Here is a 25805-nt window from a genome sequence, read left to right on the forward strand (position 1 = left end):
TGGACTTTATGTTGTGTACCTGACAATCATATTATTTACTTTTTCCCCAAACATATTCAATCTAGTGTAATCCCAGCACAACGTTCATACCAAGCAGTTGTGTTAGCAAAGGAGACTAGTAATATAAGACACAGTTGGCTTATAAGTAGCTATTTCTAATTCTTGGTTTGTATAGGATTAAGTTTTTTTTTTTAAATGACCAATTTCTTTTTCTGTGTACATCTTTCAACAGGTAGACTGAGCTTAGCACATGTCCAGGTTAAAATTGCATTCTTCAAGGAGTATTTGATGGATTATTCCTAGATACTTCAAAAAGGTAAATTAAAAAGTGAGTGTTATTTCCTTTATTTAGGGGGTGGGGGATTATTAAAGTGTGTTACTGTTTAAAATGAAATAATGCTATTTAACTGTAATGTTTCTCATTTTCTGGTGATAGGGTTAGGGTTAACAAATGCCTCTGATCAGAAAAGGGGGAAACATGAGCAGTTTTGCTACTTTCTCTTGGATCTGTCTATAAACTGACGAAAAGAGGAACAATATTTTATAAGGTTTGTAGTGAATGGGACAAATCCAGAAGCCTTTCTTCAGTGTCAGTCCTTACTCAGGCAAAAATGCCACTGACTCGAATGGAATTTTGGCTGAGTAAATAGGAAGTCAAAATTAAGTAAAGTCTTTAGATTTGGGCCCAATCCTGTTTCTAAACTCTATCAAGTCCTCCATATCTCCTGATGTTCAGAATCTCACAGGAAATGCTCAGTAGGTTGCAGGATTGGGCCGTTAGGTCATCTTGTTCCTCCTCGTGATCTATCAGTGTGCTTCCAACTGTACAAATGCCAGGCTGTACAAATGGAGAACTTCGCTCTCCATGCCTCTGCAATCCTTGGACTCTATGGAAAAAATCCTGACCCGTTGAATGAGGGAAAATTCCAATTGACTTCCATGGGACCAGGCACGCACGCTCGCTCTCTCCCCATTATTTACAGTTTGGAAACACTTTGAATTGGGATGGGGGCCCTATTGTGCTAGGCGCTGTACACAAGCATAATGCAAAGACAGTCCCTAGCCCAAATACCTTAAAATGTAAATAATCATGAAAGGCCTCTCCCCTGAGACTGTCAGCAAAGGTGCTAGTTCTGGTCATGGCGTATGACACAATTCCAGTCAGAATTATGCTGAAGGCATCCACCCATTTAACCAACAACGGTAACAACCTGCGCGGGGACTGCTGGCCTTACCCAGATAAGACCCCATAACCAAGAGGTGTAAGGCTCTGTACCACGTTAATGCCTTGTGCCCCTAGACAGCTATTAAAGTCAGATTTGTCAGTGCTAGCTAAATATAAGTGGATGAGATGGCCACACTAGAGTGTTTCATATCTCATTTCTTTGGAAACCATACACTCAACGATAGTAGTTCGTTTGACCTTCAGTGTACCAGACAATACTGGGGAGGAGGAGCTCTGAAGTACTTAACATACTTTTTGTGAGTCCATCTGCTGAGAGAAGGATCCTGTGAGAAGAAGGATGGTCTTAGAGTTGAGACCCTAAAGTGGGATTCAGGAGAGCTGGGTTCAGTTCTCAACCCTGTTACAAAGTTCCTACCAGGGCAAGTCACTCTGTGCTTCAAGTGGGGATCATAATATTTCCTTTCACTGTTTCTCAGTTTTGTCTATTTAGGTGGTAAGACCTTTGCAGCAGGGACTGTCTTTCGCTATGTGTATGTACAACATCTAAAACAATAGGATTCTGATCTTGGTTAAGACCTCTAGGTGCTTCTATAGTACAAATGATAAATAAAGAATCACCTAAACCTGCAGAGTCTCTGTTGGGCCGATAAATGGGAAGACCAAAATACCTATAAATAAAAAAATACAAGTATGGGGTGTGGGTAGTAGTTGTAAAACTTGTCATGCAGAATATAAAGTGACGTTCAAATGAAACTGATGCAGAGTTACGTTGACTTACAAGATAGAATGGGAACGATGAGTGAACACCAGTGTTTTAATCACCTGCACAGTACAGCTATTGAACATAAATAACAGGCGGCTGTCTCACAGAACTGATCACTTACACTGGCAGATTATGGCCAGGATTGTTCATTATTTATTCATTCTTTGGGGAGGCACCACTTTCTGGTCTAAGGAATTCATTTGTTTCCCTCTGTAATAACACTGATCACAATGAATTAATTTGGCATTCAGAGGCAGTCTCGTATATATATATTCACGTGTCTAGCCCATTGAAATGAATGATAAAACATGATGGGTCATAGATTACTGGGAAGCCCATTGGCTAGGAAGAGTTGAATCCAGGATCACCTGCCTTCTAGAAGTGCAGTTAGGTTTCAGAAAGCCAATGTCCCTGAAGGATCTAAATGGAGAGGTAACAATTATCAGAAAAACAAGGAGTTTTATTTTCTATCCATGATGCATTAAATGTAACAGCCTAACCAGGCAGCAGACTATAGCAGACTGAATGGGGGGAAAAATCTTTAAAAACCATGCAAGCTTTAAGTTAACATTTCCTACGTTCTTTTGGGCAGGGAACATTACATAAACTGTGTTTGCAAGCTCTATGTAAATTCAGGGCACTTCCACAGAGAGGGTTTGTACTGGTGACAAATTCTTATTTTTAAATATAATCTGAATGTTCAAAGCAGAACAGAGAGAGGGATTGTAGCCACCCACTATATCTAACCACATATTTATTTACTGACCCCGTTAATGCTGGTAGCCAATTTGATTAGTAAAACTTTGGTTAAATGACCAGTGCTAGGCCCTAATTTTGCATGTGCTGTGGTTAGGGTTACCATCCGTCCGGGTTTCTCCGGATATGTCCGGCTTTTTCAGCATTAAATGGCCGTCCAGGGGGGATTTCCAATCAAGTAGAAATTTCCGGGATTTCCCCCTTCCCCTCATGCAGAGTGCGGCGCGGCTGATTGGACGGCTGGGCCTGATTGAAAGCCGCTTGCAGCCACTGGGGGTTCTAGCAGCCAGAGTCCCTCCCCCTTCCCCGCTCCCTCCTCCCCCGCAGAGCAGCACAGAACAGTGTTTGAGTCCACGTGGAGCTCGCAGCTCTCCCTCTGCCGGGGGAGCAGGGCAGGCGGGGGGGTGCAGAGGCTGCAGGGCGAGGAGGAGCAGGGCAGGCAGGGGCATAGAGGCTGCAGGGGCAGGGAAGGCAAGGGGTGCAGAGGCTGCAGGGGCAGGGGGAGTGCAGGGGCTGCAGGGTGAGTGGGGAGCAGGGAGCACAGAGGCTGCAGGGGCGGGGGGGGTGCAGGGGCTGCAGGGTGAGTGGGGAGCACGGGTCACAGTGGCTGCAGGGGCGGGGGGGTGCAGGGGCTGCAGGGTGAGTGGGGAGCAGGGGGCACAGTGGCTGCAGGGGTGGGGTGGTGCAGGGCTGCAGAGTGAGTGGGGAGCAGGGAGCACAGAGGCTGCAGGGGCGGGGGGGTGCAGGGGCTGCAGGGTGAGTGGGGAGCACGGGTCACAGTGGCTGCAGGGGCGGGGGAGTGCAGGGGCTGCAGGGTGAGTGGGGAGCAGGGGGCACAGTGGCTGCAGGGGTGGGGGGGTGCAGGGGCTGCAGGGTGAGTGGGGAGCAGGGGGCACAGAGGCTGCAGGGATGGGGGGTGCAAAGGCTGCAGGGCAAGGAGGAGCAGGGCAGGCAGGCATAGAGGCTGCAGGGGCAGGGCAGGAGGGGGCGCAGAGGCTGCAGGGCGAGGAGGAGCAGGGCAGGCAGGGGCATAGAGGCTGCAGGGGCAGGGCAGGCGGGGGGGGGTAGGGACTGCAGGACGAGTGGGGAGCAGGGAAGCACTTAGCAACCCCCAACCAAGATCAGAGCGGGAGGGAGGAGGGGGAATGCAGGGTGCTCAGAGGAGGGGGCAGAGTTGGGGCAGGGACTTTGGGGAAGGGGTTGGAGAAGGGGCGGGGTTGGGGCGGGGCCAGGGGCAGAGTTGGGGCAGGGCCGGGCGCAGGACCGGGGCCCCGTGGAGTGTCCTCTTTTTTAAATGTTTGAATATGGTAACCCTAGCTGTGGTTAGTGATAAAACTGCTGCTGTCTTCACTGGAAGCAGGATTGGATCCTTCACATTGTGCTGTTGTCCTCTATAAAGGGGCTCACTCACTGCAGGAGCACCTCGTTGTGCCCAGACGTGGTGTAGCAACTGTCTGCCCCTAGGGTGCCCCTGCCAACGTTACTCCATTGCTGCAGTGGTTTCTCTTCCCCCCAGCTTGGCCTTCTGGCCAGGTCACACTTTAGCCTACCTCTTCCAGGGTAGCAGAGAGTCCAACCCAGCTATAGTCCAATGATCTTACGGCAGGTCATCTGTCTGTCTCTGGACTCCATGGTCCTTACACCTGTAACTTTAGCATCCTGGTGGCCAAGATGGAGTCTGCTCTGCAAGCAGCTCTGGCCAAGAGAAGGCGCATGCAGGAACACAGCAGGGAAAGTCCCTTCCACCCCAGGGGCAGCTGTTCCAAACGCCCCCAGAGTGAACACACACGTACAATGAAACAATAGAGGTAAATATGGGAGGAGCGGTAAAACAGGGTTGCATTCAACACAAGGCCCCACAGGTCCAGTGGTACCACAGTCTGAAAGGGCAGACACCAAGCAATGAGTTGAGGAGTCCTGGGCAGAGTTCCAGGCCAGTGATGAGTCTTGGATGCTCCTGGTCATCTTCGGTGCCAGTAAACTTTCCCCCAACAAATCCCTCAGGTGCCCTCTTCTGCCGCTCTCTGCAAAGCCACACAGAGCGACCACCTCCCCACTTAGCTGGCTACAACCTCCCTCCTTATTCCCACTGCAAAGTCACAAGACCCAGTACTCACAGCCCCATGCAGCTCTGGGCAGCCATGATACTGGGTCCAGCTCCAGCCTGTCTTTCTCGGGCGAGTCCTCCTGGCTCCTGTCCTGGGGTGTCCCCAATCCACTGCTCCGTCCTTCACAGGCTTCAGGCAGGTTCTTGGCTGCTTTACTCTGTGAAGGCTTGCTTGCTGCAGCCCGTCTGTCTGGACTAGACACACACCCTCTTGCACTCCTCCTCACTCCCCTACCGCACTCCCCCTCCCTCCCCTACCGCACTTCCTTCTGGAACAATCAGCCCTCCCCCCCAATCCTCCAGGAAAAAGATTTAAATGGCCATGCTCTCTGAACCCCAAGGGGCTTACACATCCCTTCCCTCAGGGGGTTCCCCCCACCTTCCTTGATGGCTGATACAGGAACCCTGGCCCACCCTCTACTCTGGGTTCCAGCCCAGGGACCCTGTTGCTAGCAGCCAAGGTCTGCTCCCTCAGATGCTTTGCTGCCTCCCTGGACCGCTTCCTAGCTCGATGTCCCCCAGAGAGAGACTGTAGACTCTCCCTGCAGCCCCCTCTACTCTCAACTTCTTAACTTTATGTTAACCAGCCTGCTGGGCCACCTGATCAGTTAAGCCTGGCTCTCTCTCCAGGTATAGCCAGACATTAATTGGCCTCGCAGGCCCACGTTAACTCCTTGAGGGCCCAGGTGGGGTACACATCCCATCACACCCTGTAGCACACACTGATGAGTAGCACGCAGAGTCTGATCAGTGATCTCCTGTGGGGCTGGCTGGCTCCCTGAAGTCTCCCACAAGGGAAACTGCAGACATCTCCCCACATTATCTCCTGCTGGGGAGTAGAGCCAACTGCCCCTCCAGTCCTTCTGACTGGGGAGACTTGCTGCCTGGTTCTCTGCATGCGTCTTCCCAATATCACCATCCCAAGAGAATGCCTCTCTCAACACCACCCAAAGGCAAGAGGTACTGGCGAGTCCACTCTGCTAGCCAGCAAAGAGCTGGTGGGAGGAAATCTTTATTCACTGGGTCCTTATAGTTGTCAAGACTATAGCACATAAAAACATGTAAGGATAGTGTGACAAAGTCAGTCCTGACAGAATTATAAGTGTGGTGGAGGGCAAATATATCAGGCCTAGAACGGTGAAGGCCTTATTCCCTGTGAGTTGTAAAAGGGTTACCTCAGGTTAACTAGAGATGCTTGCGGCCAGTTAAGGGCTGCCTGTGACCTTTAAAAACCCCTCTTCTGGTGAGACAGAGGAGGGGAAAGATGAGATATAAGCAGCAGCAAGGAAAGGCTTCCCCTAGGTGGAAGGTTGTGTGTCCTCCCTATAGGGAAAGAAACTAAGTTAACAGCTGCTTGGTGAAGGACTAGCAACTAGGCGCGAGTGTAGTAGGGTATCACCCTGGGGAGGGGGCAGGGAAAAAGTATTTCTGTTTGCATTGTGAGTTTGGGATTGGTTTGTTTTGCTTAAGAGAATTTCTTGGGCCTACCCTGAGGCCCACCATGTAAATAAGGAAAAATAAACCAGAGTGAAAAACCCTCTGGAGTCAGACTGATTTACTCCAGGCCCTCACCGTCCAAGGGAGAAATGCTGAGCCCAACGAGGCGAAGGAGGTACCCTGCCGCAACAGTAAAACGAATGGAAGTTGTCTCCAGGGACAACTGTAGTAAAAAGAAAAATGACTTCGGGTAAATAGAGTTCCTTCCATTGTAGGGTGACCAGATGGCCCATTTTTAAAGGGACAGACCCGTTTTGGGGGACTTTTTCTTATATAGGCGCCTAATACCCCCCACCCCCTGTCCCGTTTTTTCACAGTTGCTATCTGGTCACCCTATTCCATTGTGCATTTTGGCCAAAATGTTCACACTTGGGTGTTGAAGGTTAAGGAACTAAATGGAAGTAGCCTGCTTTTTCGAGGTGTTCCTATGGATGTCAGCGGGAGTTGTGGTACACCTCTGAAAATCAGGCCACTTTTATTAAGGTTCCAAAATATGGATTTAGCTGCTTAAAGTTAGGCACTTATGTTTGAAAGTGTTGGGCATTGGTCTTAGCCTTTCCACCACATATCGTGCCACAATCTTTGGAATGGATTTCCTTCTCGAGTAATATTTTACTGTCATTGGAAGCAGCCAGTATTTATTCTGTTTATAGCTACCTGTTTTAAGAGAATTTTGCTCTCATCTGGTGGCAACGAGATTTATTTGGTTTTGTGGTACTGGTGTTAGATTTAAGTAAGTTCTTTTAGCTGCATTCGCCTTTGTCTGGCTAAAAGAAATTAGAAACTGCTACTGGCTGGCCAGGAATGTTTTACACCTTATCACTTTTGTTCTCCATCTTCCCCCCCCCACACACACCACGCGGTTCCCACCTTTGTTTGTCTCATCCACTTGTCATTGTCTTTTTACATTGTAAGCTCTTTGGGATAGGATATGTTTGTACAGCCACTAGCACATTTGGGTCCTGATCTCTTTCGGCCGTTACAGCAATATAAACAATAATAGAAAACTCTGTTCTCTTCCCAGGCACCTTGCCTTGATCCAACATTTAAAGATATATTAATAAAAAATGTTCTATTTATTATAGTCAGTATGTCAGCCAGTGTTAGTTAAGCATTAATTAATAATGCTTCTTTCTGTGAAGCTCTTGGCCTTCATTTCTCCACAATAAGTCCTGCTGTTTGGCTCAAGATAGTTAGAGAAGCCTGAAATAAGCTTGTCTCCTTGACTACTAAGGCCTCTCCCTTTTTTTTTTTTTTTTCTGTCAAGTAGATCAGTCTCCATATTCCTTTCCATCCCCTTAGAAGAAACTGACAAAATGATGGGAATGATGTAACTGATCATTTGATAAAACAGTATAAAAACCAGAAGGAAGAAAGGAGAGAAAAAAATCCATTTGTACGTTGTCGGTCAATCACTTCCTTGCTGTTCAGGTTTCTAAGTGAATTTCAGTGCTATCTCCTGGACACATCAGATTTTGTTTTTCTTTTACCACTTTGTGGCAAGCCTCTTTTAATATAAGTTTTTATCTCTCCTGTTATGACAAGGAAAGGATGTGATTTCACACCCTGCAATAACTGACATGACAGTGAGGCTGGAGCAAAGACCCAGTGGTTACAATGTTTGGAAAAAGAGAGAACTTCATCTTAGAGTGTAGGTAATAGACTTTGTGCATTCAACCGCATATGTTACTCCATGTTAATGCAGTGGCAGTATCCAAGTGGAACCTTCACTTCAGAGAAACATTTACCTTGCCTCCCGTTAGGCTTAATAATACACTGCACTTCCATATCACATTCCCTCTGAGGATCTCAGAGTGTTTGATGAATGTTAATGAGTTAAGCCTCAGAAACACTTGGGTGAAATAGGGAAACATTACTATCCCAATTTCACAAATGGCGATCCTGCGGCACAGGTGCCCAAAGTCACACGTGAAGCCTGTAACAGACCTGATAATATAACTCCGTTTTCCGTTCTCCCATCCTTTGCTTTTGCCAAAAAATCTTTATTGGTGGGCTGTACCTTTAAGAGACCTGACAGTGGCCCACACTAGAAAGTGAAGCTGGCGGATCCAGTGCATTGTAGTGATGGCTAGTGGTCACCAGATACCGCGGTGATGAGCACACTGTAAATAGATAGAGACACAGCTGTTGTACCCCTTCCCCATTCCCCTTCTTGCTCTCATATTCAGTACTGTGTAGCTGTTTTCCATGGGATACCCATGTGTAACTCCTGTTAGCATTATAGCATGCTCACAGGGCAGAGTCAAGTCTGAACTCCATTGTAACACAGCCAAAGATAATGTTTGTTTATGTCTCCAGGTAGTTCTTTCTTGCTCTCTACCTCTGGTTGACTAATACAGCCCCTGGTGCCTTGCGCCACCCCCAAAGGGTCTCTGCAAGTCCTGGCTTGTAATAGGCAGTCTTGGAGTGGATCGCTGACTTCATTATGGGTCTCAGCGGGAGCTATGTGTATACATCTAGGGAAGATTTTGATCCCTTTTTGCTTTTGCCTGTCTGTGTCAAGGCAAACACATCCTGGTCATGATGGAGCATTTCAAATGCTCTATCTGTCACAGGCTAAACTTGATTTAATTAGAGCTCTAATTAGATGTTGACTGATTGGGTGTGTTTGAGGAGGGAATATGCTTTGGGGCAGGTGGGCATTGGTGACCAGTGAGAGCCTAAAATGTTTCAGTACAAAGGTGGTTGAGCTTTTTGATTTAATATTAATGATAGGTTTTTTTTTATATGTATGTGACCCTGTTCTAGACAAGACTGTTGGGGACATGGACTTTCTGTGTGTTTAAGGAGCATGTCCTCACTCAACATCATTTGGTAAAATACCATAGTTGGAAATGCAAGGCAATTTCGGGGCGATAATTGAGGTGTTCATCGTAAATGCAGAGGATTAATACTCAAACTTAATGAAGATAAGGCTCTGTCGCTAGCTGGTTTTGGATGGGCCTTCTTGGGCATAGTCTAATAAAACACTTAAGCACGTTTTTAAATTTAAGCACATGAGTACTTCTGATGATTTAATTGGGATTACTCACATGCTTAGAGTTAAGCATAGAATTAAATGAGACCACAGCCTATCTTGCTGACCAATACTGTCTTATTGTTTCCTTATACTCCCGCATCTCTTTGTCTGTATTCATCTGTTGCATCTGGTTCTGCACTTAAATTGTGACCTTTTTGAGTCAGGGACTGTCTGTTCTGTGTTTGCACAGTGCCCAGCGCAATAGGGTCGTGGTCCATGAATGAGACTCCTTGGTGGTACAACAATACAAACAAATAATAAATCAACTGATGATTTAAAAAAAAAAAAAAAGCTTTGCTAGGCTGGAACCAGGAGGCTAACCCTAAATCAGCTAAGGTCAATTGCACGTTGAGGTTGATGGAGCCACTCACCTGCTTAAATTCTTTACTGGGTTGAGGCCCAGAGGGATGTTATATTTAAGGATAACAGACATAGTGAGAATTGCACTTGCACTGGTATAAATGGAGAATAACACTACTGAATGCAGTGGATTTACCTTGTTTTAAAACTGGTCTATAAAAATCATGACTAGTGTGAAGAATGTAAATAAGGAAGTGTTCTTTACTCCTTCTCATAACAAAAGAACTAGGGGTCACCAAATGAAATTAATAGGCAGCAGGTTTAAAACAAATAAAAGGAAGTATTTCTTCACACAATGCACAGTCAACCTGTGGAATTCTTTCCCAAAAGATTGTGGTGAAGGCCAAGACTATAACAGGATTCAAAAAAGAACTAGATAAATTCATGGAGGATAGGTCCATCAATGGCTATTAGCCAGGATGGGCAGGGAGGGTGTCCCTAGCCTCTGTTTGCCAGAAGCTGGGAATGGGTAACAAGGGATGGATTACTTGATGATTACCTGTTCTGTTCATTCCCTCTGGGACACCTGGCTCTAGCCACTGTTGGAAGACAGGATATGGGGCTAGATGAACCTTTGGTCTGACCCAATATGGCTGTTCTTATGTTCTTATGGGCAGCTGTGGGGAGCCGTGGACCCTCCACCTGGCCTGGTTAGGAGCCCTGGGGGCGGGGACACAGGCCAGGGGCTGCTCTTGGGGGCCCCCCACCCTGCTGCGGCTTCTGGCTTGCCGGGGGCAGGGCCTCGGGGGAAAGAGGAGAGGTAGGGGTGAGGCCAATTTGGGGTGAGGGGCCCCTGGCCCCCCACTTTGGGGAAGGCTCCACCACTCCTGGTGTCAGAGAAGAACCAGATCCATTGTTTTAATATTTTTGCCCAATTGGTAGGGATGAACAATCTGATTCAACTACAGAAAGAACCATGCTGAAGTCAAATTTAACCCAAACTTAAAAAAAAAAAAAAAAAAGTTGGCTAGGTTTTAAAGAAATTAATAATAATCTCACATCTCAGCACTTCCTAGTTCCAGACAGACCCCAAACAGCCAAGGAATATGAGGGAGCCCAGCTAGAAGCAGGATATGCCAGACATCACTGTGAGATTTGCAGCCCCCTTCCACAGATTCTCAAGGCTTGATAAGTACTGATCTGAACTGAAGTGAAGTGTGCCCACCACCATAAAGCAATTCTCAAACTGTGGGTCAGGACCCCAAAGTCGTCAGGGCTGGTGTTAGTCTTTCTGGGGCCCGGGGCCAAAGTCAAACTGGGGCCCCACCGCCCGGGGCTGCAGCTGAAGCCCACGCCCCACCACCCAGGGCAGTGGGGCTCAGGCTTCAGTCCTCCCTCTCCCAGGTCATGCAGTAATTTTTGTTGTCAGAAGGGGGCCCCGTGCAAAGAAGTTTGAGAACCCCTGAGTTAGAACAATTCGTTTTCCAGAAGAATCACTAGCAATGTATTTGTGGCACCTTAGAGACTCTCTAACGTGCCACAAGTACTCCTGTTCTTTTTGTGGATATAGACTAACACGGCTGCTACTCTGAAACCTAACAATGTATTGAGTGAGTCAGTGTGTGAGTGAGGACTACAATTGCCATTGGCAGAACTCAAATTCTTTTGGAGTAAGTCTAGACTTTTACATCTTCATTTGCAGTTGTCCACCAGTGCAAGGTGACAATGCAATAAGCACCACATTCTCATCGCACCAGTGAAAGGTGAAGCTAGATTTTTAGGAGATTTTTCTACTTGCTAGAAAGTTTGTTTTTCTTTCAGTCTCACTGAGGATAGTAGAATGCTGGCAGTCTTGGAAGTAGCTTTATACTCAGAGGTGATAAATTCTGCTGATTGCCACAGCTACTTAGTACGTAAGGCTCGTATTGAGCACCGATTATGCACAGGCCCGTGTTTGGGTAATGCAGAGTTGCAGTAGCCCAAGAGGAGATCCAGGTGGGGCTTTGCCTCATTGGGTTTCTGGGTATACAGGTGGGGTGTGCTTGCTCTTAGAGTATAGGTACAGCAGTTATACTTAGGATGGGGCTACAATGAGGGGAAAGACTCTTTGGATCTTCCCTTACATACCAGGCCATGGAGTTAGTCAGAGACTGGCCATAGACATTTGAAAATAAAGTATCAAGACTTATTTTACCTTTATTTTTATCTTTTAACGACTTGACATTTTCTAATGTCAAAGGCATATAGCAACTAAAGCAAAGCCTCAACAAATACCCATTCCCTATGCTTGACTTTAACATTTCATAGAGTGTACGGCCAGAGAGGACCGTTAGATCCTCCAGTCTGACCTTCTGTTTGTCTACCTCACCGTGTATGCCGAAGTCTGTCTTCCCGTGGGTTTCAGCATTGCAACGAGGAATGGGAAATCGGCTCATTTTCCCCAGTTACTTGGCAAGCAGCTCTTGTAATTTTAACCTGTTGGCAAGGCTATAACTGTATACAGATGAAATTGTGTGTTTTCACATTTAAATACATTTAAATAATTTCCATACTCCTCCTCCCTGTTTGAACCTCCTTGATTAACCAATTTTCTGGTGTGTCATCACATTTAACCCACAATCGGGAGCTCCCAGCATTTGGGAATAAACCAGTTGGTGGGGGTGGGGGTGGGGGTGTTTTCCCCATTGACAATTATCCTGCTTATTCCCATCATCACACAGGGGCTTTTATTGTTCCAGCAGCAGCCAGCATCTGTGATGGATTCCAGCTGGCAACTGTAGAGATGACAGTCTCTTGTGCCTCTCATTCAGCTGTGACCCACTGTTGTGCGGTGGCAGAAACAGAGATTAAATGTGCAACAGTATCATTGTTAAGCCCCAACAGCAACTTTCTTCAGTTACAGTAGCCAGCCTGGCAGGAATGGGAGGGGGGACAAAATGGAATCCACATCAGGGATGCTGAAGCGTTAAGAGCATCTTAGAACTCGTCCACTGGCTGTTATGATATAGATTTCTTGATTTAGAAACTAACTGAATTAATAAGGCCCATGCAATGAGTGTATAATTGCATATCTTAAGAATTTTAACATTCAGAACTGCTGTTCAGGGCTACAGATGTGCACCTTCAATTTTCTGGGGATATGGAATTTATAAGGAGACTATTCTGCAGTCTGGCTGGATGTGCTGGGTTTTCCTTCACTAAAATACAGCTCAGTTGTGCCTATAAGGATGAAGCAATGGCATAGCCCAAGAACAGAGGAAAGGTTTGTTTTCTCACCCATTTTTCAATGCCTGCGATTACCTCCTGGGAGAAGACAATAGAGGATTTAGGTGGGACAGATATTGCTTTGTGATTACTGGACTTGTTGAAATGATAAGATTCATAAGTGCTTCCTGCCACATGCACAGTCTTGGGGGCTGCTGATGAGCAATGATGAGCGGTAGAGCAAATGTTTGCTAACTTTGGGCTGTCTCCCTACCGTCTGATGCGGGAGGTATGTAGATCTCTCTTTGAAGTCTGTATTAGCTCTCTGTCTGCATAACTGGAGACAGAGTCTGTAAGACACACAGTAAAGTTATCTTTTAAAAAAACTCAACTGAAATAATGTGACCTCTGACCTAATAGGAACTATCCTTGGGTGTAGAAGGTCCACTTTCACTTAGACATAACGGGAAGCCAGGGCTAGGTGGTCAAGTACTAGCTCAGCAGAAACATGCTACGACAGTGTAGTAGTTGAGAAAGGGAGGAGGTACTAGGAATAGCTGAGAAACAGTAGCTGTGAGAGCTACTCTGAGATACAGTCATTTAAAAGAGCTAGAGTTAGGGTGAGTCTGGTGGTCGTCAGGCACCTGTATGATTTTTGTGATAGATTCTGGTAAGAAGATGGGAGTTTAAAGATCCTGCTCTCTCTGTGACTATGGGTCAAATCCTGAAGACCTTAGGTAGTTCTCGGCCCTTACTGCAACAAAACTCCCTAAGGGGCAAGTGGCAGAGCAGAAAACGGATTGTGACCCTCAGAGTTCTGGTTGGGTTCCTGATTCCCCCTGGCTCTGGGGAGGGGAGGGTGTAATCTACCCAAGCCTATTTGCTGGTATAGCTTGTTTCCTGCCCTAGTGCAGCTCTGGTGTGTAGGCCAGCAGATTTGGGGAGAGGCTGAGCAAAGGTTCCATCCACCTGCATGGGCGGGGGACAGCTAGCCGGATGACAGCTACTTTCCCACCCACAAAGTCTCTGGCAATGCGGGCAGCCTTCCACTCACTTTTGTGGGTCTCTTTATCCCTCTTTACAGCCCTAACACAGGCACTTAGCAGGACTCAAAACTGCGCCCTAAATGACCTCACTGAGAATCTTCCCTGAGAAAGGACAGTTCAAAGATTTGAGCCATGTTTAGACACCTTTAACAGACAGGCTGATTTTCAGAAGTGCCAAACACCCACAAATCCCAGTTCTATTAGTGGCAGCTGCAGCTGCTCCACCCCTTTGAAAATCGGGACATGTAGATTTCGCTGCCAAAATATGGATTTAAGAGGCGAACTCTGAGCACCAGGTCTTCAAAATCTTGTCCTGGACCCTTAGGACGTTTTCTTGCCCTGTCACTGTAATGTCTAGGCACCATGGGAACCTTAGGAGAATTGTCTCATCTGATCTGCAGTTTCTTGAGGTAGACTGAACTTTTCTGGTTACAGACACGTCAGTCTTTTTCCCTCTTCATCCCTGCCTGCCTCAGGTCCTCCCATTATTTTCCTCAGCCTGGGTTTGAGGCTCAGGTCAGTTACTCCTAGCGAGAGGAGACATATTTGGAGTGTTGTCTGGAGAGCCAGGTCACACATTTAAAAAACAATCCACTTTAGCTCACCAAAGGCTGGGCCACTTGTATTGCCTTCATCTTCTTTATGTGCTTTACACGAAATTTTCATAAGAAAAGGTAGCGGGGCCCTCTAGACTAATAACACTTCTCCTTTCTGTGCCTTTCTGTCAGACAAGGCTACTAAAGGCAAAAGGGAGATAATTGTGCTTTAATTGGGCTCTGCTTGTTCAACGGGGGGAGCCTGCCTTTTAGTTCCCATGGCCTTCCAGATAAGTTTCCAGCATAATGCCAATTAAGAGAGAAATAAAGAATATGCAAAGCAGATGACAACTGCTGCTTACCAGGAATCACTCTTTTGTGACTAAAACAATGGGGGCCTTCAGTTGAGGGTGCCTTTTGCTGTGGCTGCCTCCCTGGTTCTCTGTCGGCATTTTGCATAGGATTTGCCGCTGAATGGGCTAAGCCTGGAAAATGTAAGGACGAAGCAAAAGCAGGAGACTTCCACATGTGTGCACTCACCGCAGAGCAGAAAGGAAAGCCAAATTAACTTCTCTCTTTCCCCCTGGGTTTCTTCTCTCTATTTATTTTATTTATTTTAAAGGGATCAAGGTGTTTTTTTTTTTCTTTGAATTTTTTTTCTTTCTCCCTGTTTGTTGGTTTTGAGGGTAATTATTCACTAGGACTTTTTCAGCTGTCACATGTAACAAAAGGTAATCCAGCCTCTCGCCTCTCCCCCACCACCTCCTTTCTCTTCAACTAATGTGGCCTTTGTTGTAGGCAGGTCATCACACAAGGAGCCCTCTTCAATCCCCTGAGATACAAACACTGCTCTGTTTGGAATCAAGGCTACCTTGAGCAAATCTCGCAGTTGGCTGCTCCACCCTGTGAAACATTTCCAATGGACAGTTGCCAACTTGACAAATTAGGCTTGGATCGATAATCCAAATGTTTTCTTTTCTCAAGATGGGATTCCTAGACTTACTACATGAGCTGGTTATCAATGTATCTACTATAGATATGCTGGCATGAATCAATCTCCATCTAACAGGTGGTCTTTTGCCACTGACTTGGGTTCATGGCTCAGATTGATTTGGTGTGAACCCTGCAATGTATTCCAAGTCAGATGTTCTTTCTCTTCATGGCCTGTGGTTTGGTGCTGTTGAAAGAGACACACAGTGGAAATGGTACTGTTCAGCCCCAACATATTTTACAGACTGAAATGTACTGATCAGCTTAAAAGGAGTGCACCCCCTTCTCCGCCCTCATGTAAACATTTGGATGGTTAATGGGTCTTGCCCTGAATCCTAGATTTGTCAGTGGGAGCTGTAGTGGAGATTCCTTGATAAGAAAAAGAACCCTTCAGTAATTATACTTACTCATTCACATCCCTATAGTCAAGGCTGTGTCAGCATTTCACTGATAAACTCCTGTTTTCAATTAAACATGTGGTGTGGGAACCAGTGTTGTCATATCTGGCTATGGTCCATGGCAGAGAGAGGAGAGGAGAGATTTTTGAGGCAGTTTTGTAAAGTATGGAAACTGGTTGAAGAAAATAGCCCTCCGAAACTTTGGTTGAAAACTTAAACGAAATCTTTGTAGAGATCAGAAAATGTTTGGTTAGCTTCCCCTCCCCCTGCTTCTTTGCTTCCAGGGACCAGAAGCAGAAGCACCACAGTGTTTCTCTTGGAGGTATCGCAGGTCACTACAGTAAAAGCTGTGTTATCCAGTGTGGTGGGGGAAATAGGGGATGCCAGGAAGTCAGAAATTCCGGTTAACAAAGAGGAAGGGAGTTTGGGTGCGGGAGGGGGGGCTGGGGTTTGGGGTATGGGGGGTGCAGGGCACGGGCTCTGGGAGGGAGCTTGGTTGTGGGAGGGGGCTCGGGGTAGGGGGGTGGGGTTCGGGAGGGGATGCGAGGTGCTGGATCCGGGCAACGCTCACCTTGGGCAGCTCCCTGCAGGCCAAGACATGTCTCTGCTGCTTGCTGCCTCCACCCACAGGCGTCGCCCCTGCAGCTCCCATTAGCTGTGGTTCCCGGCCAATGGGAGCTGCGGAGCCAGGGCTTGGAGCAGGACGGTGACAGCACACAGACTCGCCTAGCTGAGCCTCTGCCTAGGAACAGCAGGGACTTGTCGCCACTCGTGGGGAGCCACCTGAGGTGAGCGCCAACCGGATCCAGCACCCCAAAACCCCTCCTGCACCCCAACCCCATGCCCCGAGCCCCCTCCCACACCCAAATTCCCTCCCAGAGCCTGTGCCTCGCACCCGCTCCTGCACCCCAAACGCTTTGTGGCCGTTCTTCCACCTAGGAGCAGCAGAGACATGTCGCTCCTTCCAGGGAGCTACGCTGAGTCAGGCAGGGAGCCTGCCGGCCTCGCGCCAATCGGACTAGAAACCGGACTTTCAATGAAGATCAGAAATGCCAGTTTATAGAGCTTTCTGGTTGATAAAGTGCTGAATAACTCAGCTTTGACTGCATAACTATTTAGTATTTTTATTACAGTGGCACCAGTTCAGATCAGGACCCTATTATGCTCAGCGCTGTACATGCACATTGTGAAAGACACTCCCTGTCCCACAGATTTTATAGACTAAATAGACAGGCCATACAGAGAATGGGAGAAATTATCTCTAATTTCGAGATGGGGAAAATAGGCACAAAGAAATTAAGGCCTAGATTCTCAACAGAGCAATAGGAGATAGATGCCTAAATACCTTTGAGGTTCTTGGCCAAAGTGATTTGTCCAGTGTCACACAGGGATGGCAAAGCCAGGAATTAAATTCACAAACCCCCTGTCTGATGCCTTAGCTGCAAGACCAACCATGCTCTCAGCTGATTGATGTCTGTTCAGACTCAATACCATAACTATACGACAAGAACTTGTTCCCATGACATTTTCAAATCAGTTTTTCCAGACTGGGTTAGTCTGGACAAGGTTTGGATGTGGGCTTCCGGACTTTGGGGCGCTTGTCTGAACTCAGAACCTTGGCATCTTTTGAAGTTAGCCCCATCACCATTTTCTTTATGTTGTTCTGAGCTAAAATTGGCTTTGTAGAGCATTTACTTTAGAAACCAAAAACATCCATCCAGATCTGTATTCTTTCATCAGACCCCAGGTGCTATACAGATTGGATGTGTATGTGCTCATATGTATCTGTCCACACATCACTGCATCCAGCACTGAAAATGTAACCACACCTGGGGTGGAATACGGAGTATTATTACTTTGGCCACCCACACTAAATGAAGAATAACATATCCAGCTGAAAGTTTAGATAGAGCAGAATGTACATGAATCTAATGAACTGCGTTATAAGTAAGCCCAGGGGTTAGCCAAACATACTTATTCTTGTTAAATGTTCCTTGGGAATTTAATAACCACATGGTCAAGACCTGGGTTTTATGACTCATTCAAAATGCCTTCTGGCTTCACCATCCCCTTAAATTCATCCAAACCTTTCATCACTGACAATTTTTTAAATCAATACTGGATGGTTTTCTAGAAGATATGCTGTAGGAATTATTCTAGGGGAAGTTCTCTGGCCTATGTTATGTAGGAGGTCAGAGTAGATGATCACAATTGTCCCTTCGAGCCTTGGAATCTATGAATGTATGAAAATGGAACAAATGGAAGTGTCTCAGGCTCATTGATATTTTCTGTATCACATTCCTTTCCTAGCATCCTAATCCAGATGTTTACTGCCTATTGCCTTTAATAGTTCTGCCCAAGTTCCCTACAGTGTTACTTTGGTATGCCTCGGAATCCCAAAGCATGTTAACAGTACCCCTGAAAGGATGGAAAGCAGAATTAGGCCCACTTTACAGAGAGGGAAACAGAGATGAGAAGAAGAAGAAGTGGGCTGTTGCCCATGAAAGCTTATGCTCAAATAAATTTGTTAGTCTCTAAGGTGCCACAAGTACTCCTGTTCTTTTTTTAGAGATAAAGAAGTTTGGCTAATTTTCAGTTTGGGTGCCAAGAGCTAGGCAACTACATCGCTGTTGAGAAGCCTATAACAGTGTAACCCATTGGTCAGTGTATATTACATGTGCCCAACACGCAGAGGTTGTCAGTCTGTTATCGCCCCTCTGCAGAGCTTGGCTCTTTACCTGAAGCTGTAGAGATACTCATTCTCTTGGCTCTGCAGGTTCCCCTGTTCAATCCCCTACAGAGCTTAGCTGTAGGCCCCAAGATTGAAAATTGTGCCATGAGTAAATAGCAGAGTAAGGCCTAGCGGTCGAGAGCGCCTGGCTCCTACCCCTCTCCATTGACCACAAGAACACAAAAACTTGATTTTTCAGGAGATCTCAGCCCCCACAGTTCTAACAGAAGTCAACAGAGGCTGTGGGAGTACCACAGATCTCAGGTCCCTTTAAGGTGCAGCTTGAAGCTGAACGTGACAGTTTGCAGACTTATATGCTATGATGTTGTGCTGTGTCAGTCCTAGGATATTAGAGAGACCAGGTGGGTGAGGTAGTACTTTTTATTGGACCAATTTCTGTTGGTGAGAGAGGCAAGGTTTTGAGCTTGAAAAAGAAGATTTTGAGCTTGAAGCTGTGCGTGGCTTGAAAGCTGGTCTCTCTCACCAACAGAAGTTGGTCCAATAAAAGATATTACCTCACCCACTTCATCTCTCTAATTTTGCAGACTTATCAGTAGTCTGTGGTGCAAACAAATGAATTTGGGAGGGAAATTGCAAGCGGTGGAAGCACTCCCTTACAGACAGTCAACAACGTTTGTGCAGGTTGTTGATGCCGAGAACAAATGGCTATTTAGAACTTCGACTGGAAAATCAAAAAACACACACACACCCATCCCCAATAAGTGACTCATTATCAGAGGCTCTGGAACCTGAGGGGCAGGATCTTATTCCATTTCCTTTATCAGCAACATAGATATCTGGGCCCAGTCTCCGCTCATTGGAGTCATCCATCATGATTACTTTCCACCTCTCTCTTGCTGCTCATAAAAGCTGGATTTGTAGTTTTCATTAAAAATAAAACAAAATCTCTAGTCCAGTTGCCCTACTAAGGTGCTGAGTTCAACCTGAAGACCCAGCCTAATATTAAGAGACAACACAGAGAAGCCTCCATAGTGACTCACAATAATAATAAGGGAATAACTCTAGCTATGATAGGACTGGGTTTACAACTCATAGCACCAGCGTTTGTTATACCATGTGTGTGCCTTATCCCGCTGTGCGTCACTGAAGGATCTGTTCTCGGTGCCTCTGTAGCACCAGAGATTAGCAACTCTGCCGCACATTAGCAGGTGAGAAGCTTTATCCTCGACTGGCATTAAAACTGAATATTTGAAAAATGATTGTTTTGTTCTTAAACTAGATTCTTTCCACTTGTCAGCAATTGCCTGTGTATGAGAAGAGAGAAAGAGAGAGAGGGAGGATGTGGGGGTCTGTCTCCCCTCACACATATGAGGTCATACTCTTTCCTAGGGCAGCTGTCACTGTCAGCAAGAACAGACGAAGAAGTAAGGCATATGCACCATTGGGACCACGATGCTCATTACCCCTAGCACGACAACACTCCCACAGTCATGTGTTGCATGCTGTGTGTATAGCATGTTTCTTTCATCCTATGATTTGTCAGCATTTTATTAATTAGCACCACAAGGAAGATAAATACAACTCCACCCATTTTATAGATGGCTGACATGAGGCATGAAGAAGTTAAGTGACTTGCCCGAGGTTACAAAATAATTTAGTGCCATTTGTTAAGAATGTAACCCTAGAATTCGATTTCCAGTCCACAGTATTAACCACACTCTTACATTAGTACTACAGATACCATGGAGTAGCATAGCTAGTGCCTTAGGAATGTAACCCTCTGATTAATGTGATGGAAAATCATTTAAAATTAACGTGGAAGTTTCTTAATGAGTGTTGCACGCTGACTGATTCAAAAGCTGTATGTAAACTGTGGATAACGCGGGCATTAATCATAGCAAGTTACACAATTTAAGGGCATTAGAAAGATAAAGGCCCCTTTCCCCCAAACACTGAAGTGATAAAGTCATCACTGAGATAACATTCTTAAAGAGAACCATATTGATACATACTCAAAGATATACAGTAGTTCAAACCCAGGGAGAACTTTGCCAACCCTTCTTGGAAGATGATTAAAATGACACTAAACAAAAGAAAGAAAAAAGACAGACCCATCTGCAAACTTGGGATGTGATCCTAACCTCGGATGCTCCCAGGAAAGTCAATGGGAAATGAAACCTGGGTTTTTAGTCACTGGGAGCTGTATGCGTGTCCCAAGCAAAAGTGTGGTCAGAATACATGGGATTTTTGAACATATTGCAGATTTTCAGTTTTATTGCCTTAATCAAATAGTGCCTGATGTTTCAAGATATTGAGCAACTCTTGAGAGTTTGTTGAGTGCTCTCAAGTCTCATCAAAGTCATTGGGAGCTAGAGGAATTCAGCAGATCCCAGGAGGTGCTCAGTATTTTACACCATTGAGCTCGTATATCTGTTGTTTGATTTAAGGTTCATTAGTATCATTGTGTCAGATTCATAGGCTCCCCATTTCACATTTTCTTGAGTTACACATCTTCAAAATAAATAAATAGTTTTTAAGTCAAATGAAATTCGGGAGCTAGGTTTACAGCTTTGTTCTACTTTGCAATGCAGGAGACACAGGGCAGAGTTACAATCCTGCTCATTGCTCAGTGGCCCGATGCTGTAAATTACTAACCTGTCTCACCTGTTTAAGTCATTGGGTGTTGAGAGCATTCAGTGTCTTGCATTATCATGCTCCATGAAAGCAAGAGCTGAGAATTTTGTGGCGGCAGCACGCTCATCCCTTGGTGATCAATAGTTGCCACTTATCCACCACTTCTTGCTCAAAGTTTTCACAGAGTTTTACAGAGAAACTCTTTTAAACCACACATCACCCTCGTTTCACAGATGGAGAACTAAGTGGATTGCCTAAAATAGTCCATTGAGTCAGTGACAGACCTGGAAATAGAACCACGAAATTCTAACTTCTAGTAACTAGATCCCATCCCTTTCTGATGACCATCTTACTGCAGCCAGTCCAGGGAAAGAATACAGACTCAGATGTTCAAACCTGTATGCAAGCACATTTGTACTAACCCAATTTGTGCACTTCTTGGTCCTAGTATGCATTTCCAAGGTGGGATTTGCATGCAGAAACACTGCTGCTTATTGCACATGTACAGAAAGGACAGTTGCAGAAGTGAGTTTGAAAATCTGGACTGTATTATCCTATCTGGTATTGTCTAATACACTACATTAAATTCAAGTTATCGCTTTGTTAAAAATGATTATATACAAAGAAGAGTTTGGGTAAAATCTCTTTAAAATGCATACACTGAAAAACCCTATTGGCACTTAGACAGATAAGACCATTTTTACTGGCATATATTTTGCTTGGTGCTAGTTCAGCCTGTACTAATAGTTTAATAATTTTGGCAGCCACACCAGTGAAAAATGTTACTGAACCAGACGCAATTATGTGTACAAAATGTAAACAGTTGTTGTCTCATGGGAATAGCTACTGTGTAGCCACGGCTGTAAATTGGTATGGTAGATTGCTCCAAATTTGTTCGTGACAAATGACCATCTGACGAGGTTGTTTCTGGGCCTTGCTGCTGATGTGATGGCATTGTCAATGGAGTGTGATACCACCACACTTTTTGTTAGAGCTCTTAGGCCAGCTTTACAAAGTGTGGCAGCTCTGACCTAAGCTTGCGTGGGTTTTCTGTTGATGGCTTTTGGTAGAAAACGCCACAACTTCTCTCTAGACCCAAGTCATACGAGCCTGATTCCGGAGCAGTATATCCCCTTTTCCTCATTAGCCACAAATGGAATGGTTGCTTGGACTATTTCTTAACCTGACAAAATGATAAGGAACTGGTTGTGCTTGCAGTTTTGCAGCAAAGCTTTTAAAGCACAACAAAGCCTTTTCTTGCCTTCATTATGTTGACCATTTTGCAGAGTTGTATGATCTTTTGAATATGATGCGGGGGCACCCATTCAGCCGCCCTAACTGAAAGCAAGTCTAAAATTGGTTAAAAAGCCTTCAGAAGAAGCTTGAGCGAAGCCTGGTCTGCAATTAAAGGACTGCAGTGGTGAAAAGGGGGAGGGGAAAAGCATTGGAAAGTGGGGGAACACAAAGATTTGGAGTTTTCTTTCAGCGCGTCTCAGAACTCTGAAATGAGAAGACCCTTCCAGCCAGCACCTGGCAATACCATTGAGTAGGCCTTCCTGCAGTTTAAATTAGAGTAACACTGAAACACAGCAGGCTCCTGCTAAAAGGGGGTGGGGGAGGGGGGAAGGAAGAGTCTTTTAAAAAAAAGCTCTTTCTGATGCATTCAGGTAGAAGAGTGTAAAGTAAATAATGAAGTCTGAAGCCGAAGGGCAGCACACAAGAGCATGACTTTGCATTCCATTCAAGTCTGCTGCCAAGTTGCTGAAGGAGCGCTTAGAAAATGAACTGTTAAGCAAGGCACCGCTCTGTGCTCTAACTGAGCTTGCAAATGCAAACCAGAGTTCCTCGGGAAAGCAAGTTAGAGGGCAAGCCACTTAGAACCTAGGCCACTACTAATCATTGTCCTTATCAGTCTTTTCCAGGGAGCCAGTAAACATGCATACTTCAGGAAATGGCATGTTATAAATGTGGGTGACTAAAAGCATTGCAGTGAAAAAGAAGGCAGACTATTATTTATCATCGCAGTTGCAGAGCTACCATTCCCTTGTTGTGCTACACTGGTTGTAGGGAGGGTGCTTCACCAAACCTCTGTGAAACGTCATATGAGGTAAGCCTAATTTCTAAACCATATTGTTTTATTTATTCCTACTACCACCTAGTTTCCCGTGAAAAGTCATCTGCTCAAGAGGTCACTTCACCCCCTAGCTCAGCAGAGCACACCGCAATGTCAGTTTTCCCAGGCTTCCCCCAATGTGGATGGGATGAAGGGGTATTTTGTTTGTGGTTGATTGGGATATGTGTACTGGATATTGACTCTTTGTCTCTACTTAATGATAAAGAAGGTAAGGCAAGTTGAAGTCACGATAAAATGAAGAATTAAAATAGATATTGAGATATGGAATCTGGCTACTTTTCTATGCCACGTGTTCAATATTTTTGATCAAAAATGGGAAGAGAAAAATAATCAAAAGCTGTAGATTTCTGAGTTGTGGATTTACATGTGATTCTAGCTCTTAGAGTATTTCCAATGTGGTGTGTTAAACCCAGGATGATCATAGTAGGATCTGATTAGTTGAGAGAGAGGACACTGAAACAGAAATCAATGGACCTGAAGAAGTAATTTTTTCTGTGTGCAGTTGAACTTGGTGACGGATCTGCCTCCCCTTCAGTGAAGTGATGTACTCCAGCTTCCAATAGTCCCTGCCCAAATGACTACCGTTGTCCCCTGAATCAGGCTAATAAAACAAACCCAATTTAAAAAGCAATATAAAAATGTATAACCTTAAACTGGTCTTTATTTTTGGTCACACCCTCCTGTTTCCTAGCATCGAGGGTGGGCCATTTATTTAGCTGAAGCACTGAAGATGCAGAAAATATAAATGAGTAGGTCAGAATTCCTAATTCTGCTTCCTTCAGCTCACCAGCTTGGAACTGATGGGATCTGAATCGCCATCCTCAGTGCTAAGCCAGAGCTTGGAACCAGGGAGGGGCAGGGAAATGGAGCAGTTACTGAAGCTAGACTACAGCTTTTATGAGCCTTCATCCAAAGACTGCACAGTATTGCCTTGAATATTGCAGGGGCGATATGCACATTTGGCATTCAAGACAGAAATTTTGGGAGTGGGCTGAGCAGGATCTCAATAGGATTTTAGATGAGCCGAGAGAGTCCGTTGCCTCTTGTGGTGTGACCAGAACTGAAATTTACATCCTGGTGGTTTATTTATGATATTTTATATTTTTAAAGAGGAGGAATTTCTTCAGGTTACATAGTGATTTCTGGGATAGCCCCTTTTTCATTGTTGTCAGTTGTTTTCAGCACAGGTCTGGAAAGGGGGTCGGTGCTTTAATTGCAGCTGCAGAGGTACAAAATCATATGATTCCAGTTTGTATGTCATGGAAAATTGCTGGAAAATTACACAAGAGGACAGAGAATTCAAGAATGCATGTAGAGAGAATTCTCACTGACTTCAGTGGGAATTGCATCTGCTCCACCAGTGCCAAATTAGGGGGTAGGGCATTGTGAGGGGGGTGGGACTCCACTATAGTGCATGTCAGTTACCACTTTGGTTATCAGAGATTTTTAGATTTTATTTGGGTAACTATTAGAGTTTTCAAAAGCTTGAGTAAACCAGATTTTGTCAGGCCTGTTATTCCATCCGATCCTCCCCATCTGTCTCCCCTACCCATCCCATGGCTTTGTAGGAGTTGGTTTCACACAAATAGTGTCTGATTTTTAAAAAAAATATTTTGAATTACTTCTCATCGGTAGAACAATTGGTCCACTTCCTGATCAGATTTAGCCACCTTATCTTCACCTTCAAAGTTCCTGCAGGCTTCTCTGTCCTTCAAATTCCTCCTTAAAACCCACTCCTTCTGCTTTGCCTCCCCTGCTGTCTGATGCTATTTGCTCCTGTTGCCCAACTGAAATGGTCTGTACTGAGTTTGTCAAAATGTAGAACATACCCTCCAAGGGTCAGGGACCTTTTCTTTATCTGTCCTTAAAAAGTGAAACGAGGGTAGTATGTAAATATCAATAATAGATGAAAGCAAATAAACAAAAAACAAGAAAAGCCAAGATATTTTTCAGTTGGACGATTTGCCCTATCATATTGTACATTTCCAGGTAGCCCACAGTCTTGGAGCTTAAAAAGTCTCTAGAGAGCTCACCTTAACTGATCACTCTCATTATAGTGGGTATGGCAACACACATTTTTTCATGTTCTCTGTGTGTATATATAACTCTTCCTACTGTATTTTCCACTGCATGCATCCGATGAAGTGGGTTTTAGCCCACGAAAGCTTATGCTCAAATAAATTTGTTAGTCTCTAAGGTGCCACAAGTACTCCACATAAATTAGAGTTACCAATATATTTAAATTAGATGCATACCATTGAGTTTGTCTTCTGTTTTTTGAAGTGCCGGGTTCTACTTGCTGAGTTGTACTGGTTTGTTATCTTAATATTAAAAAAAATGAATGCAGGTGTGGGTGAAATGGTCTAGTAGATTATGCAGAGTGTTGGCAGTCAGGAGGAAGTGGGTTTTGTCACTGACTCTCTGTGTGACCTAGGATAAGTCACTTACCTTCTCTGCGCCTCTCTTTCCCCATATGTGACACTGGGATAATGACACAGAGTCCGTATCCAACCTTCTTGGTT

The 25805-nt window shown here is 45.2% G+C and overlaps 1 protein-coding gene across 3 annotated transcripts in view; it reads left to right on the forward strand.

Annotated features, from left to right (window-relative positions):
* Positions 1-25805, forward strand: part of TENM4 (teneurin transmembrane protein 4) — a 752323-nt gene that overhangs the window by 255953 nt on the left and 470565 nt on the right. The window contains exon 2 of one of the 3 annotated variants that reach the window (XM_054015769.1): positions 233-328. The gene's annotated coding sequence lies outside the window, so the exon portion shown is untranslated. Of the gene's footprint in view, positions 1-232; positions 329-23116; positions 23257-25805 lie in introns of those variants that run through there. The other 2 variants (XM_054015770.1, XM_054015771.1) reach the window with 2 other exon arrangements.

Source organism: Malaclemys terrapin, chromosome 1, assembly GCF_027887155.1.
Source record: "Malaclemys terrapin pileata isolate rMalTer1 chromosome 1, rMalTer1.hap1, whole genome shotgun sequence".
Taxonomy (NCBI): Eukaryota; Metazoa; Chordata; order Testudines; family Emydidae; genus Malaclemys; species Malaclemys terrapin.